The sequence below is a fragment of the Pleurodeles waltl genome, chromosome 4_1 (assembly GCF_031143425.1).
Source record: "Pleurodeles waltl isolate 20211129_DDA chromosome 4_1, aPleWal1.hap1.20221129, whole genome shotgun sequence".
In the NCBI taxonomy this organism is placed as follows: Eukaryota; Metazoa; Chordata; class Amphibia; order Caudata; family Salamandridae; genus Pleurodeles; species Pleurodeles waltl.
In genome coordinates this window covers 202,465,671-202,479,696 of record NC_090442.1, presented here as the reverse complement: position 1 = coordinate 202,479,696, position 14,026 = coordinate 202,465,671, and the positions used below count along the sequence as shown (strand labels likewise).

Sequence of the window (14,026 nt, the reverse complement as noted above, 5' to 3'; positions counted from 1 at the left end):
GTCGGGGGACTGGCGACAGCTTCAATGTCCAGAAGCTTTCTGCACAACTGACGCCAAAGCCAGACTGTAAGCCCTTTTCAATGTCAGGCATGAACTGTCGGTGAGCGAGAAGGGGTGCCTGCTGAGGGGACTCCGCCTGGTAATACCCGCTAGCCTGCCGCCCAACCCATATCACTGGCCCATGGGACACACCAGGGCATTGTAAAATAAAAAAAAACGGCTCTGAAACAAAGTCTGGTTTCCGGATGCGGACCAGCTAGTGAAGGACACCATCAAAGGGTACCTTTTTTGCCAAGCCAGTGGTGCTCCGGACCCCCAAGCGCCGGTCATCACAGAAGATGGCCCCTCAGTCCCCTGGCAGAGGGTCAGCACCGACTGTGGGAGCCTGCCTGATGGCTCCTACATGCTGGTGGTAGTAGATGACTACTCGCGATACCCTGAGGTGGAGCTGGTATAGCCCACAGCAGCATCTACAGCTATCCCAAAAATGGAGAAGCTGATGGCCACCCATGGCCTATTTGGAGAAGTACGCACAGACAATGGACCCCCGTTCAACAGTTGTGAATGGGCAGACTTCCTGAAGTCCACCAACACAAGACATCGCCAAATTACGCCCCTATGGCCATAGGCGAACGGGGAGGTAGAACCATTTGTTAAGACATTAAACAAGGTGCTTCGCATTGCCATGGAGGAGTCCCGAACCTTCGAAAGTGCAATCTACGCCTTCCTCCAGGAGTACCGAGTCACCCCCCACGCCACCACAGGTGTGACCCCAAGTCAGCTTTGTTTTGGACGGGTAGTGACTGACACTATCCCACATCACCCGTCATGGGCAGTCCAGCCGCTGCCCCAGAGACGGTCAGCCAGACGAAGATCCCAAACCAACGCCTATGCCTCTTGGAGGCGGAGGGCCCGAGTAGTCTCCATTCAGGTGGGAGATGCTGTCCTAGTGAGAGACCGCCACCCTGGTGGTAAATTTCGGTTGCCTTATGAAGCACGGCCTTGGATGGTGACCGCAGTGAAGGGCACGATGGTGACAGCGAGCCGCGGGTCTGAAGAGGCAACCCGAAACATTGCCCAGTTCAAATGTCTTCCCCGCCCCACTTCCCGGGGCCGCAGGAGTGATAGTTCCGCCACGACTGGGGCCCAGAACGACCATGAAGGGAGTCCAGCTCTTCCCGAGAGCGCGGATGACCAAGATGGCCCCATTGCTGGAGGGACCTCAGTGAATCGCCCGGAGCCGGCATCCTCAACGACACCAACATCGACTGAAGGCACAGTCACAAAGGCAAGTGCCTCCAGCATGGAGACGGGACAAAGGCTGACGTCCGGAAGGTCTGGGAGTGAGCGTTATCACCTGAGGTCTAACCCCAGCCCATCTAGGAGATATGCAGAATTTGCACTTGGCTGAATTGTGAAATTCATATGGACGCCTTTGCGCTACTGCCTGTCATGACACGTTTGGTTAATATTGCGTTTTTCCTATCCTGTGGATTAATCATGTTGTTTGCCATGTTTGTTTCATTCTCCAGTTGGGGAGGGATGTAGTGTTGACGTCAGAGGGGGCCAATCCATTCACCCGTATCCCGCAGGGGTTACACAGATCATCCCCCCTCTAGACCCGGTATTAATGGGTGCACCCCCAGGTGACGTGTAGGAAGGTTTTAAATGTGGGGAGCGAGAAGCAGGAAAGTTAGTGACATTCTGGAGGGCAGTTAATAAACCCAGCGTTACCCGCAACAACCTGAGTTAGCGTATATATTTCAGAAAACCCACGACCCAACAACGCTGTACAAATTGCCTGCGGTATGCCAGCAGTAGGCTCCAATAACCGTATAAAATCACATAGTTCTGAACTGAAAAAGTGTAGTAATTATAAAGGCGACAGGTAATCACAGTTTGCCAGTATGCTTTATTGAGTTTTACATTCTGCAAAGTAATTAGAAAATTTGTGAAAAAACATTGTTTCGTCTCCATTCACCAAGCTAGCAAGGGTTGGAGGGTAAAAAAGGAATAATAAACAAAATGTTCTCAGCGACAGTTCCTAAACCTCAAAATGCAAATAGACTATTCAGAAACAATTTATGTAGAAATAGCACAAAAAAGCTCAAAGCACAAATGATAGTCAATGGTTGCATTAGATTGATACCTATGTGCAATTTGAAGCTGAACACGATGGACCGCTGGTCCGATACATCAATCAGATCTGTCTAGGTCAAAGATTTTACCTTAAATCACAATCACCCACAGGAGTAGATTTCTAAAGGCCCCTGTTGGACCTGACACTTCTTGGGGAACTTTCCTGAAACTTTTTGTTTTTTTCTCCCAGTCTTTGCTGGCTCCCTGTGACCTTAGGAGTCTGGGCACTTCTCCACTGTATAGCAGTGGGAAAGTCCACACACCCTTCCTACCTATGGTAAGAAGGGGTGGGTTGGTACATGGTTTAGGTGCTGTACACAGGAGGACCCTGTAAAAATGGTACCCCACATACCCGAGGGCAGATACGTCCCTGGCTATGAAGGGGGGGGGGGGGCGTTGCACTGTGTGTGCCACCCCCAGAAGATCCTGTCAACAATGTCTTCGGACCGATTGCATGAGACAGTAGGGGTGCTAGTGCACTTGTGCTTAGGGTGGCAGTCCCTACGCAAGGGCCAATCCTGAGCCAGCCTTACGCTTCCTCAAGAGGCCCCTGGGGTAGGTGAAAGGCATAGGGCAGTGCAGGTATACGAAGGTTACTCTGCTCTGATAGGGAAGACTCCCATGTGTGTGTCCCCTACCTAGGGAGTTCGGCCATGCCCATGGGATGGGCCAGTCCTCTAATAGTGGCCTCTGGGCCCTGGGCACTGTCCCCCTCTAGGTGAAATGTGGAAGTGTGCGTGCAGGTCCTCTACTGGGTAAGAGGTGGCACTGACCAACATGGGCAGGACCAGTCATGGCAGGCCCCAGGGTGTGCACTTGCGCCAGAGGACCTTTGGAAGCGCAGACCCTGGCTCAATAGGCTGAGGTGTGCCCCCTACACGATGGTGGTTTTATATACATTGAGTCTGGCATAGCTGGCCTCTAGGTGCTTACCTGTACCATGGTGTCACACTTATAGTGAGTCTGGTGCCAGCCAATGTGCGCATACTTGCACACGGGTGGTTTTTCATATAGATATTGGTGCTGGCAGCACATGCCACAGTGTGCACACTTGCACGCAGGTAATATAAATTAGGGACTGAGCCTCTTAGCGCATCTAGCATAGGCACTCTTGCCCCCTTGTGGTGGTTGAAGCCTAAGTGTCCAGCCTGCCTCTGCAGGCTTGTATGCGCGCCAGGGTATATGTGCCGATGGGGTGCGGAACACCCAGGCGTGTTCGACTGCCCATGAGAGCTGCTCTGCCCAAAAGGTAATATGGGAGAAAAGAGTCTTATTAGGTCTGGCTACTATATTTATATTTGTATTTATAAAGCGCATTCCAGCCGTAGCATCGAAACGCTAACCAGTGAGAGGAGCAAGAGAATGCAACGAGATAATAAAACAGGGGCAGGCTATTGCACATAAAAATCCAGGTTTTGAGCAGTTTCCAAAATGGCAAAAAAGCTTTCAGCTTTTTAATATGTAATGGAAGAGAATTCCACAACATGGCTACCGCATCCGAAAAATCCTTGTCACCCCACTTACTTTTCCTACAGTGGGGGACAGAGGGCAGGTGAAGGCCGGCTGATCTTAAACGGCAGCTAGGCGTATACCACCTTAAGGTGGAGCAAAGATATCCAGAACCCTGGCAATGTAAAGCCTTATAAGTGATACAAAGAGCCTTAAAGGAAATACGCTTTCCAATGGGCAGCCAATGTAGCTGTCTGAGGTTCTCACTAGCAGATGCCGCCTTAGGGAGATCCAACACTAGGCAAGCTGCAGTGATCTGTATGAGTTGCAACTTATGTAGATTAATATTCAACAATAAAGCATTGCAGTAGTTGAGTTTGGACATAACCATAGCAAGTACAACAGAAGTCCTGAGATCTTTAGGGAGGAAGGGTAACATTTTCTTAAGGGTTTTGACCATCCTAAAGCAGATTTTAATGGTTTGATTAGCCTGTAAATCAAAAGACAAGGAGCTATCAAACAACATCCCTACATTTTTGGCTAAAGGTAATGGAGATGGCCTAACCCCACAGGATTGTGGCCACCAGCGAGTACTCCATAACAAACTATCTGTGCCGGAAAACAAAATCTCAGTTTTCTCCCCATTCATTTCAGCCAATTATGGCTCATACACTTGTTTACCTCATTCATGCAATTATGGAACCTATCTGCCACCTCTTCCGAGTTCCTATCTAAGAGATAATAATTTGTGTGTCATCCGCGTATGAAGAGACATGGAAACCAAAGGAGCGGACCAGTTTTGCCAGCCACGCTACATACAAGTTAAACAGGGTAGGAGTGAGCGATGATCCCTGCACGGGAGTTGAAACAGGGCAGCTCTAAAGCTCCCACAGCTCACAATAGTTGACCTCCCACTCAAAAAGGAATGCAAAATACCAAGCACAGCATTCCCCACCCCTGCCTGATATAGGCGATGCATCATCAGCTGAGGAGAGATGGTATCAAATGCTGCAGAGAGATCTAATAATACCAAGACAGCTGTCCCACCTTGGTCCACGAGCCAGCGTATAGAACCCGAGATGGCAATTACGGCCGATTTTGTGCTGTGAAAGTTCCAAAACCCATGTTGGGAAGGATCTAAGCATCCATTTTCCCGGAGAAAATTAGCCAATTTAAAGTTAAGGTGCTTTTTCCAAATCTGACCAGGAGTAAACAATAAAGAGATTGGGTGTAGATTCTTCAGATCAGCAAGATCACCCCCTGTTTTTTTTCTATGGGACAACAATAGCCTCCTTCCAGGAGGAAGGGAAAACTTTGGTATCTAACACCTCCCAACAGGCAATTTCCAAGGCCTGAGAAATAAGATCAATAGTGGATTCCAGAGGAGCAGCCTCATGATGTTTGGTATCATTGGATTCAGAGGGAAAGACCCACTCTAATGATAAAAGTGGTTTTATTATTAGTGCACTAGAAATGCCACTTCTAGGAAGTGGGCATTTCTAAATTTTGAAAGGCTTTGTGTGTCCTGTAAATTCAGGGTCATGACTTTTGTGGGGGAAGAGCACATCTGTCAATTCCCCAAGCGACAGCTTTAGAACCTTGGCAACACAAAAGGATGATGGACAGAGTGCTGAACAATGCAAACACTCACCCCCAGTCACAGATCTGGGTTTATTCCACCGTTCTTTTGCTCACCATGCCGCCCCAGTTTGAACCCAGCCATATGCAAATCAGTCTTGACCCTGTTCCTCATGGGAACAGTCCAGCCCGAACTGCCAAGCTAGGTCCTCCCTAGACCGGAAACAAGCATCCTGGGACTGGTTTCAGGGTATCACCCTTCATCAGCCAGCCTAGCTTGAATGCAGTGGCACAGTGAGCACGGGACCCACGTCTGGGCATACCTTTACCACTTAGGGCAACTTTAGCAACACAAAAGGATGATGGACAGAGTGCTGAACAATGCAAACACTCACCCCCAGTCACAAATCTGGGTTTAATCCATCATTCTTTTGCTCACCATGCCACCCCAGTATGAACCTAGCCATATGCAAATCAGTCTTGACCCTGTTCCTCATGGGAACAGTGCAGCCCGAACTGCCAAGCCAAGTCCTCCCTGGACCGCAAACAAGCATCCTGGGACCGGTTTCAGGGTATCACCCTTCATCAACCAGGCTAGCTTGAATCCAGTGCCACAGTGAGCATGGGACCCACGTCTAGCCTGGCTGATGAAGGGTGATATCCTGAAAGCTGTCCCAGGATGCTTTTTTCTGGTCCAGGGAGGATGGACCTGGCCTGGCAATTCAGGCTGGACTGTTCCCATGGGGAACAGGGTCAAGACAGATTTGCATACCATGGGGAACAGGGTCAAGACTGATTTGCATATGGCTGGGTCCAAACTGGAATGGCATGGCAAGCAAAAAAACTGATCTATTAAACCCAGGTATGTGACTGGGGTGAATGTTCGATTTGCTCTGCATTCTGTCCATCATCTGTTGTTTTACCTATAAAACTTGGCCATCCAGAACGACAGACACCTGCCATTCAGGACATGGGATAGATTGACTGGAGGAAGAGGTTTCAGACACTTGGCCTCTCAGAGTCAAAGCATGGCTCCTCTAAAGTTAAATATCTACATTCCACATCCTTGGGGCAGATGGGGTGGAAATTTAGGGGAGACATTTGTGGTTCAAAGTAGAACGCTTTAAACCACTCTTAACTCAAAGGCACATGTTTGTATAATTAGGGGTGCTGTACTTCACAAAGGCAGAGTTGCATCTATGGCAGCGCAGGACCCATGCTGCTGGACCGCATGGTGCGCACTGCCAGCGGAATCTGTTGTGCACCGGAGGATAACTGTTAAGTAAGAGATGTACGAACCTTTCTGTATTGTGGCTGGCCTGGGCCAACTGCCGGCTGCTGTGTCGTAACCCGAGGTGTGCTCTGCAAGGGCATGTTGACTGCCCCCTGTTCTCTGAGGAGGTCTCAGGGACATCAAAGACCTCTTGTGAGGGATTTGCATCATTTGCTGGTACCATGTGGAGAGTGGTGCCCTCTTCTGCGCCTACATCATATGCTGGACTCCACTGGGCAGCAGCAGCCTGAGCGTCGACCAAATATTGTTTCTGGAGACCCAAATTACCCAGTGTGGAGCCTGCAAGCGCTATTTGCACTTCAGGTGAGTGGCCCTTCATTGTAGGGACCACTGCATGCCGAGTTATCTTGTGGTGTGAGCGGGATCAACCGTTGCAGGACCCCACATGGTCCACTGTTTTCGAGGGCGTCCCATTTCTGTCATGTGACCCTCGGCTGCATGAGCATTGTGTGCTGTACCCCGTTCATAGTTTGCGACCCTCGGAGTTGGAGGTGCAACCAGAGTTGTGCTATACACTGCCTCATATGGTACAGCTGAACTTGTGTTAAAGTGTGTGACCAGGGAGTATGGTGTGACTAAAGTCATTGCGCACCAGACGTTGTGCCTCATTCCAGGGAGGTAGAGACCAAAGTTCCTTGTGTGACCGGATAATCTAGACTGACTCAAGTCATCGAGTGCCAGACGTTGTGCCTCATACCAGAGAGGTGTAGGATTTATGTTCCTCATGGGAACATCCGGTAGTGTCTGGGGCTGTACAAGTTATCATGTACCAGAATAATACCTCCTCCTGAGGAGGTACCACACTGGGAATGATTGGGGCTGCTTAAGGTCATTAGGCTCCTGACGTTCTTCCTCATTTTTGTGGAGGTACATCACTGAGTACTTTTCACATGGAAGCGTGACCATCCGGTGCAACTCAAGTCTTCGTGCATCAGACCCGGTGCCTCCTTGTAAAGGGGGTGCAGAATTAACAACTGATTGACAAATGTGGCAAATACATAATAATATGGAGAATTTGGCAACCACAGAATCACATTATTACACTGTCCTATGCTCATGCTGTACTGTTTGACTGAATATTAGCAAATGTCACAAGCTGGCCCACACACACATGTGCAGATATATGCACCTCGCCATACAATAGCACTTGTCAAGACTGGCTATGCTCAGTCCTATCTGAATTCCTAAAACAGCAGATGAAATCTCTAAACATGTAAGAAAATAAAGAACAGAAAATTACAGCCAGCAAAGGGTAAGAACATGGTAAAGCTTCAAGACAAAAGCCCTGAAGTCCTACCACATGACATTCAAACGTTTTGTGTGACAATGAGTGGGTTTACTCACACACTCAACTCCACCTCTGCCTGTGTGGTCTTTGCATATGGCTGAGTTGCACAGGTATCAAATATCTTAATTATGAGTCTCTCAAAGCCAGTTTGTGAAAAGAGCCCTTCTGAATTTAAGTAAGCAATGAACATAGTTCATTCAAGGGTTTAAAATGCTTTTTGGACATGGGCTCCTCATTTTTAAATAAGGATATGTTTTCTAAACGTTTTTCAAAACAGAAAACAAACCCTGAATTTGGTGTAAAAAGACCACTGGATCTATAAATAAATCTATATTCCTAACTTATCTGCAAGTGAAAGGTCAGCAAAATGATTAAATGATATTTTATTATTTTTATCAACGCCTTTACCCACACTGCAGTCACAATCTCAGTTTCCATGATCTTTATGCACCAAAAAAAGGAGTGAAACTTATGCAGAGACTGCATTGCTGTCTCTGTCTAAACTTCAGACGTTGTTCAAGTGTACATGGGTGCACTCCAACATTAATCTCTTACCTGGCAGTGGACGTCTACGGTGGAGCTTGAATAATTTTCACAGTGGGAGTTCTGGCCATTGGACAGACCTCACACAAAGATTGAGAAGGTTGAAAGTACCTATGTCCTGAATTTTTGAAAATAGCCAATGAATGAACCCTTTACCTTCTGTTGCGTGCAGGCATTACTTTCACACAAAAAAAAAAAAAATCGTCTACAGTGATGCAGTTATTCCTAAACACAAGGGAGAGGAGTGTTTTAAACAGGATCCAATATGGTATGGTCATTTATGGTAGTAGATGTATCCTTGTGTGCACCCCTGACTATATTAGCGTACCCCAACTTGTTTTTAAACCCTACCTAAAAGACTGATTCACAAAAGTAAACGTACACTTTTGTGTAAATTTATGAATGTTTGCAGTTGACAAAGATATTTTGACAGTAGAATCTTTACACCTGTGATGTCTACACACATAGAAATATAGGACTGCCCTAAAGATACTACTAATAAAATACATTTGTGAATAGCAAGCAATTATAAACGTGTTCCTTGAGTTGAGATTTGCTCCTTGATAACGAGTACATCAATACAATGTGTCAGTTCTTTGAAAATTCCCATGCTTTCCTGGAAGACAAATGTAAACATAGATTTACACCTAAGAGATTTAATTATAGCTTGTGACAAGCAGCTGTTCAGTCCTGTTAACCTTTGACTCTTTCAAACCTCATCTAGTTACTCGTTCTTTTGCTTAATCTTTGAAGATTGCCTGCCAGCCCTAATTCGAGCGCCACTGGAAGTCTGGGCAGAGGGAACTTTGAGCAGGCTCTTAGTTAAGGAGAAACTGGACTTCGAGAAGGCAGCCAGAGCAGGGCCGGAGAGGCCCTGGGGGGGTAACTTTTTGTGTAACTTTTTGTGTCCCCCTCGTCAGCCTTACTCTATAATCCTCCGTGTCCCCCACACTCCCTAAACTGTTCTCATCCCCTCTCCTTCGGAAGTCTCTCTCCATCTGCAGGCCTCACACCTTATCTCTTGCCCTTTCTTTTCACTTTCTCCTTCTGCATACTTTTTTTTTGTCACCTCCACTTTCCCATCCCCTCTCTTACACACAGATACATAGAAATGGTGCATTACTTTTCTTTCTGCGCTAATGTTTTGACAGCAGTATTTTTGCACCAACTTTACACACTTTCACCTAAAATGGTAATTACAAATGACAAATATACAGCTATTGATCTATGCTCTCAGTAGAGCGGCCAGGAGTCAGATATGTGTAACACCTTTATGACCCACTGACAGGCACTGTAAAAAACATGCACTGCCTTCAGACTCACCTTAGAGCTGTGATTTGTGCCTGTCTTCAACACCCCCCAACAACCTGAGCTCACCCTGACATGATAACTCAGTTCCCAGAATGCACTATAAGGAGTCATAGGCAGGGCACCAGAATTATGCGGTAAGGAAGGACCAAATTACATGGCAGGGATCACTACATTATATGATAGGAGAAAGCAAATTAGGTGTCATAATACAGCAACTTTCTAACCAGTAATACTATTTTGCATTTTTATACATGTAAACACTGTGTGATCCAAGGTCAACATCTAAATACAGCTATTAGCAACTTAAAGATGACCTGCCTCTGCGCGACAAAAAGCCTGCCACTGAGCTGGAACAAATTTAATAGTGTCTTAGTAACTTTTGATCCGTTTGAGCTATAAACAATTTTTGGTTAAAATCTGCAAATTATGCAGGAGATGGTACACTATGTGAAAAATGAGACAAATAAATAATTAGACAGAAAATGCAGAAGCTGCAGAAACACATTGCTCTAGCAGCCCTGCTTGCTTGAAAAACAGAACTGCAGAACAGCATCTGGAAAAAGAAATAGATTATTGTACAAATAAAACCTGTGAAATGTGGTAGGGTCTGTATCAGTGACCTCGACTACTAAGTGTTCTCGAATGTCGAGCAAGAGATCAGTGTTTTGAAAAGTAAAGTTAAGGATGTATTTATAAATAGGGCCTTGTAGAGACCGGTTTTACTGTCTGTTTTAATGCTACTGCTTACTACTGCCACTTCTAAGACCCTCCTCCCATACACAGAAAACTTTAAATCTTGAATCGGCATTCATGACCTTTAAACATAGGGTACAGATAAACATAGGTAAAATAAGGGGAGGCTCCTCCATTTCAGCAGAGGAGCTTCGCCACCTTGCTCAGTCAGGCAGGCAGGGGCAAATACAATTATAATAAAACAATGTTATTGTCATTTTATTTGCCGCTGTCTGTATGAAAGCTTGTAATGTAGGGTGGGCGGGGCCAGGTCATAGGAAGGAGTGGTGGGCACTGTAAAGTGAGCATGTCTGTTTTGCCGGGAGGCAGGCCAAACAGACATGCGCACTTACATTTCTCCAACCTGGCTGTGTCGTACAGCCAGGCTGGAGAAATGGCACAGGCTCCCTGTGCCTTAGCGAGCATTAGACCAGCCTGCACAGACCAGTACTGGCACTGTTCTCATACTAGCTTTAGCATGAGAACAGCGTCTGGATTGGGAGCCTGTGGTGACTGCTGGGAAGAGAGGAAGTGACCAGCAGTAGGATCAGGAGCAGTCCGGGACAGAGCAGCAGCAGCAGGTAATTTTTTTATATCCCCCTAATAGCCACACTGCCTGGCTTGGCCAGTAATGAACTGGGCAAGCAGGAAGGAGGGGTGATAAAGACCCGCCTGGAGCTGTATTATATACAGCGCACTTTTCCTGTTTGCACCACTGAGCACCTTTCAACGGTGCGCCAGGCACAACCAGGGACACAGCATCCCATTACGCAGAATGTGCTTCCCTCAGGGCAGCAGCGAACTTGCCCTGGGGCAGAGCATTCAAGTGAAATATGGAGTGACTGCTTCAAATCTGCTCCATGTTTCACAGGGCAGGCGGCAGTTTCAAGAGGGGAGAGAGACCCCCTTCCAGACAAATGCACTATAACTGCACCCGCCTGCAGGGGTATATCTGGGGGGGGGGGTCCATAGGTCTCCCTTCTTCCTTTCTCCCCTTAGGAGGGCTGCCATGAAGCAGCACATTGAAACAAAAGTCACCTTTTTGTGGCACATATTTCAATGCGCCTCCTCAAGGCATGTTTGCTGTATTATAGATGCGGGTGCAGAGGCAAAGCGATTCCCTCATTTGCATGGGGCGTGTGGGAATGCCCTCTCATAATACTGCTTGTGCACAGTATTAAAGAACAGGGCGCAAAAGCATCTGCGGCCCATTCTGTAATACCATTGTACCCCAAGGACTCCCAAAACGGGCACACATGCCCTCTACTCTCTGGACTCACCATTGGTAACATGGCCCCTGGTCTCTGCTTTTGGTCTCTGGCAAGATCGCTCAGCCCCTCCCACCCCCAACTGTGTTCATTGTGCTTACCTGAAAGGTAGGTGAAGGACACAAACACCGAGCAACTCATCCCCCCCAAAAAAGGAGGACCCAAGGACCCCCATCCCTATTCCACAACCAGCCCTACATTGTAATGATGCTGAGAAGATCTTTGGTGAAGACTCAAAGTGCAAAACTGCACAACCACACCGCACAAAAAACTGGCCCACAATTGACCCTCAAGCACCAGCCCCTTGCTCTGTGCCCGATTACCCGCCCTCCCATCCGAGACTGTCTTTGGCCCCACAGCTGGATGAGAAGTATGCCTTTCACCAATGGATGTTAATTAGGTGTCACCGGGCGCTGCCACTGGCTAGTCCCTTCAACCCCTTGGCAAAGGCGTTGTTGTGGGTCAAGAAGGCAGTGGCGCTGGAACAGAGAGGGAAGAGGACTTTAAGACCACTCATTTCATTCTGTATTATGACCCTGGCTAATTAACAGCAAACAGGAGCCTGCTGCGGGGTGGGGGGGGGGTAGGGGTGGGTGCCAGACAAGGAGTCGACCCTGTGATGTCAGTGGATTTCACAGCATAAATGACAACATTTTAGAAGCGGCAGATGGGAGAGTTTTAGAAAATAATCGGGAGACTGTATTTACCCTCATTGACTTCTATTGGAGCACAGGGAGGAGACAGCCAAAATATGACATTTTTTATTTAAAAAATCGGTAAATCGGGTCAATTGACGTGTATGTCAAAGGGTCACACCGGACGTCAGCCCAGTAATGTCTCTCCCGCTACGTCTGGTAGTCTGGTAAGTGGACGTTCAATCCTTAACCCCGCCCCACTCACGCTTTATACCGCTGCTCTTCAGACTTCTGAGCAGCCGGCCGTGCAATGCGTGCAGAGGGCTGTGGAAGGGGCGTGAGTCTCTGCCAGGCAGGGGGACTGAAGCTTCCTCGTACACCTCGCAGCTGTCCCTGACAACCAATCGCATGTGGCCAATGTGCTTAGCAAAACGTGCTTTCACTGGGGATGTGTAAACACCAGTGCTTTAAATGGGCCTGTACTGTCCGGTACTGAGTACCGACACTTTCATTTTGAGAGGGACAGTACCTGCACTTCTCAAGATAAACGTAATACTTTTAATTGTGAGTACCGACACTTCTCAGAAGCAAGCAGGTACTCTGACACAGAGCACCTGCACTTCTGTTTTTCAATTTCAAGCACTGGTAAACACTAATGCAATGTAAGAAATGATGAATGTGTTAATGTCAGAAAATACAAGTTAACAACTGACTTCAACGTCTGTGCGAAATGTCCTAGAAGATACATACCCCACCGACCCAAAAAACTCTCTCGAGAACTTTGGTGTGCCCTTTCAATTTCACATACTGCATTTGTTGTAAGAAAAAAAGCAGCAACAAAAATAGGTTTCGGACTTTTTTTAAGCTCCCTTTGTGTGTTCTCACTTGTTATGTTTACTTCACTCGCGATATTTCACACCACATATTTATTGTGAAAAAAAATGAAAAGTACCAATGAAAAACGGTCTCTTTTTCTTGGTGGATACTGCCACTGTCATGTCCAGTGTTTTCATACTTCTTGCAGTATTTAAACTTTTGTGAATAATTATGATAAAATAATTTAGGGTTTCGGCGGGTCTGGTCAAAGGTGGTCTCCATGAAAACGTTAGAACACAGTTCTAAGCGAAAAAAAACTCCTTTGTCTATGTAAGAAACTTAAATACCGCGCGAGCTGTTTATCCCCTTAAGAAATACAATGCAACACGCATCACATGAATATTTTCAGTTAAGTTGCAAATACTTCAGCGAATAACACCAATTACTGGTGTGGCACGAATGTGGACACATTGAATGTGGGTGATTGCTCGAAGCCACACAACCTCCCCTTTCCCTTATGCAAGAATTTATCATAACTCCACAATTGAAAAAAATATTTACCCATCAGTGGTAGTAAGCGTTATATAAATACAATCTAGAAGAACGGAAGTGCTGTTACCTTCAGGCTCGAGCTGTGCAGAGTCCACGCGTGGAGATACTTAGAGCGGCCTGGCGCGGCATTGGTTATTTAAAGCAGGAAGGAGGGCGACTGCTATGGTGCGTAACCCTAAACCCGTCCCGCCCCTCATACCTCAGCCGACCTGCCTCCCTCCGGCTGTTGATCAGGGTTCCAGAGCGAGCTAATGGGGAAACATCCCTCTGTCCTCATTTTAGCAAACTAATCAGAATTAAAAAAAACAAAGCCTGCACATTTTCCAAGAGAACTTTAGATTTATACATGTCTTGTGACCAGATTTGCTTCCAAGGGTACCAGGCGACACTGTGCTGGACAACCAACACCAAGGTAGGACTT

At 47.0% G+C, this 14,026-nt stretch overlaps 1 protein-coding gene across 1 annotated transcript in view; it reads right to left on the bottom strand.

Annotated features, from left to right (window-relative positions):
• LOC138287575 (sodium- and chloride-dependent GABA transporter 2-like) overlaps positions 1–13,809 on the bottom strand; it is a 684,685-nt gene extending 670,876 nt beyond the window's left edge. Inside the window, exon 1 of the mRNA XM_069228134.1 lies at positions 13,673–13,809. The gene's annotated coding sequence lies outside the window, so the exon portion shown is untranslated. The remainder of the gene's footprint in view (positions 1–13,672) is intronic.
• Positions 13,810–14,026: the final 217 nt, after the last annotated feature.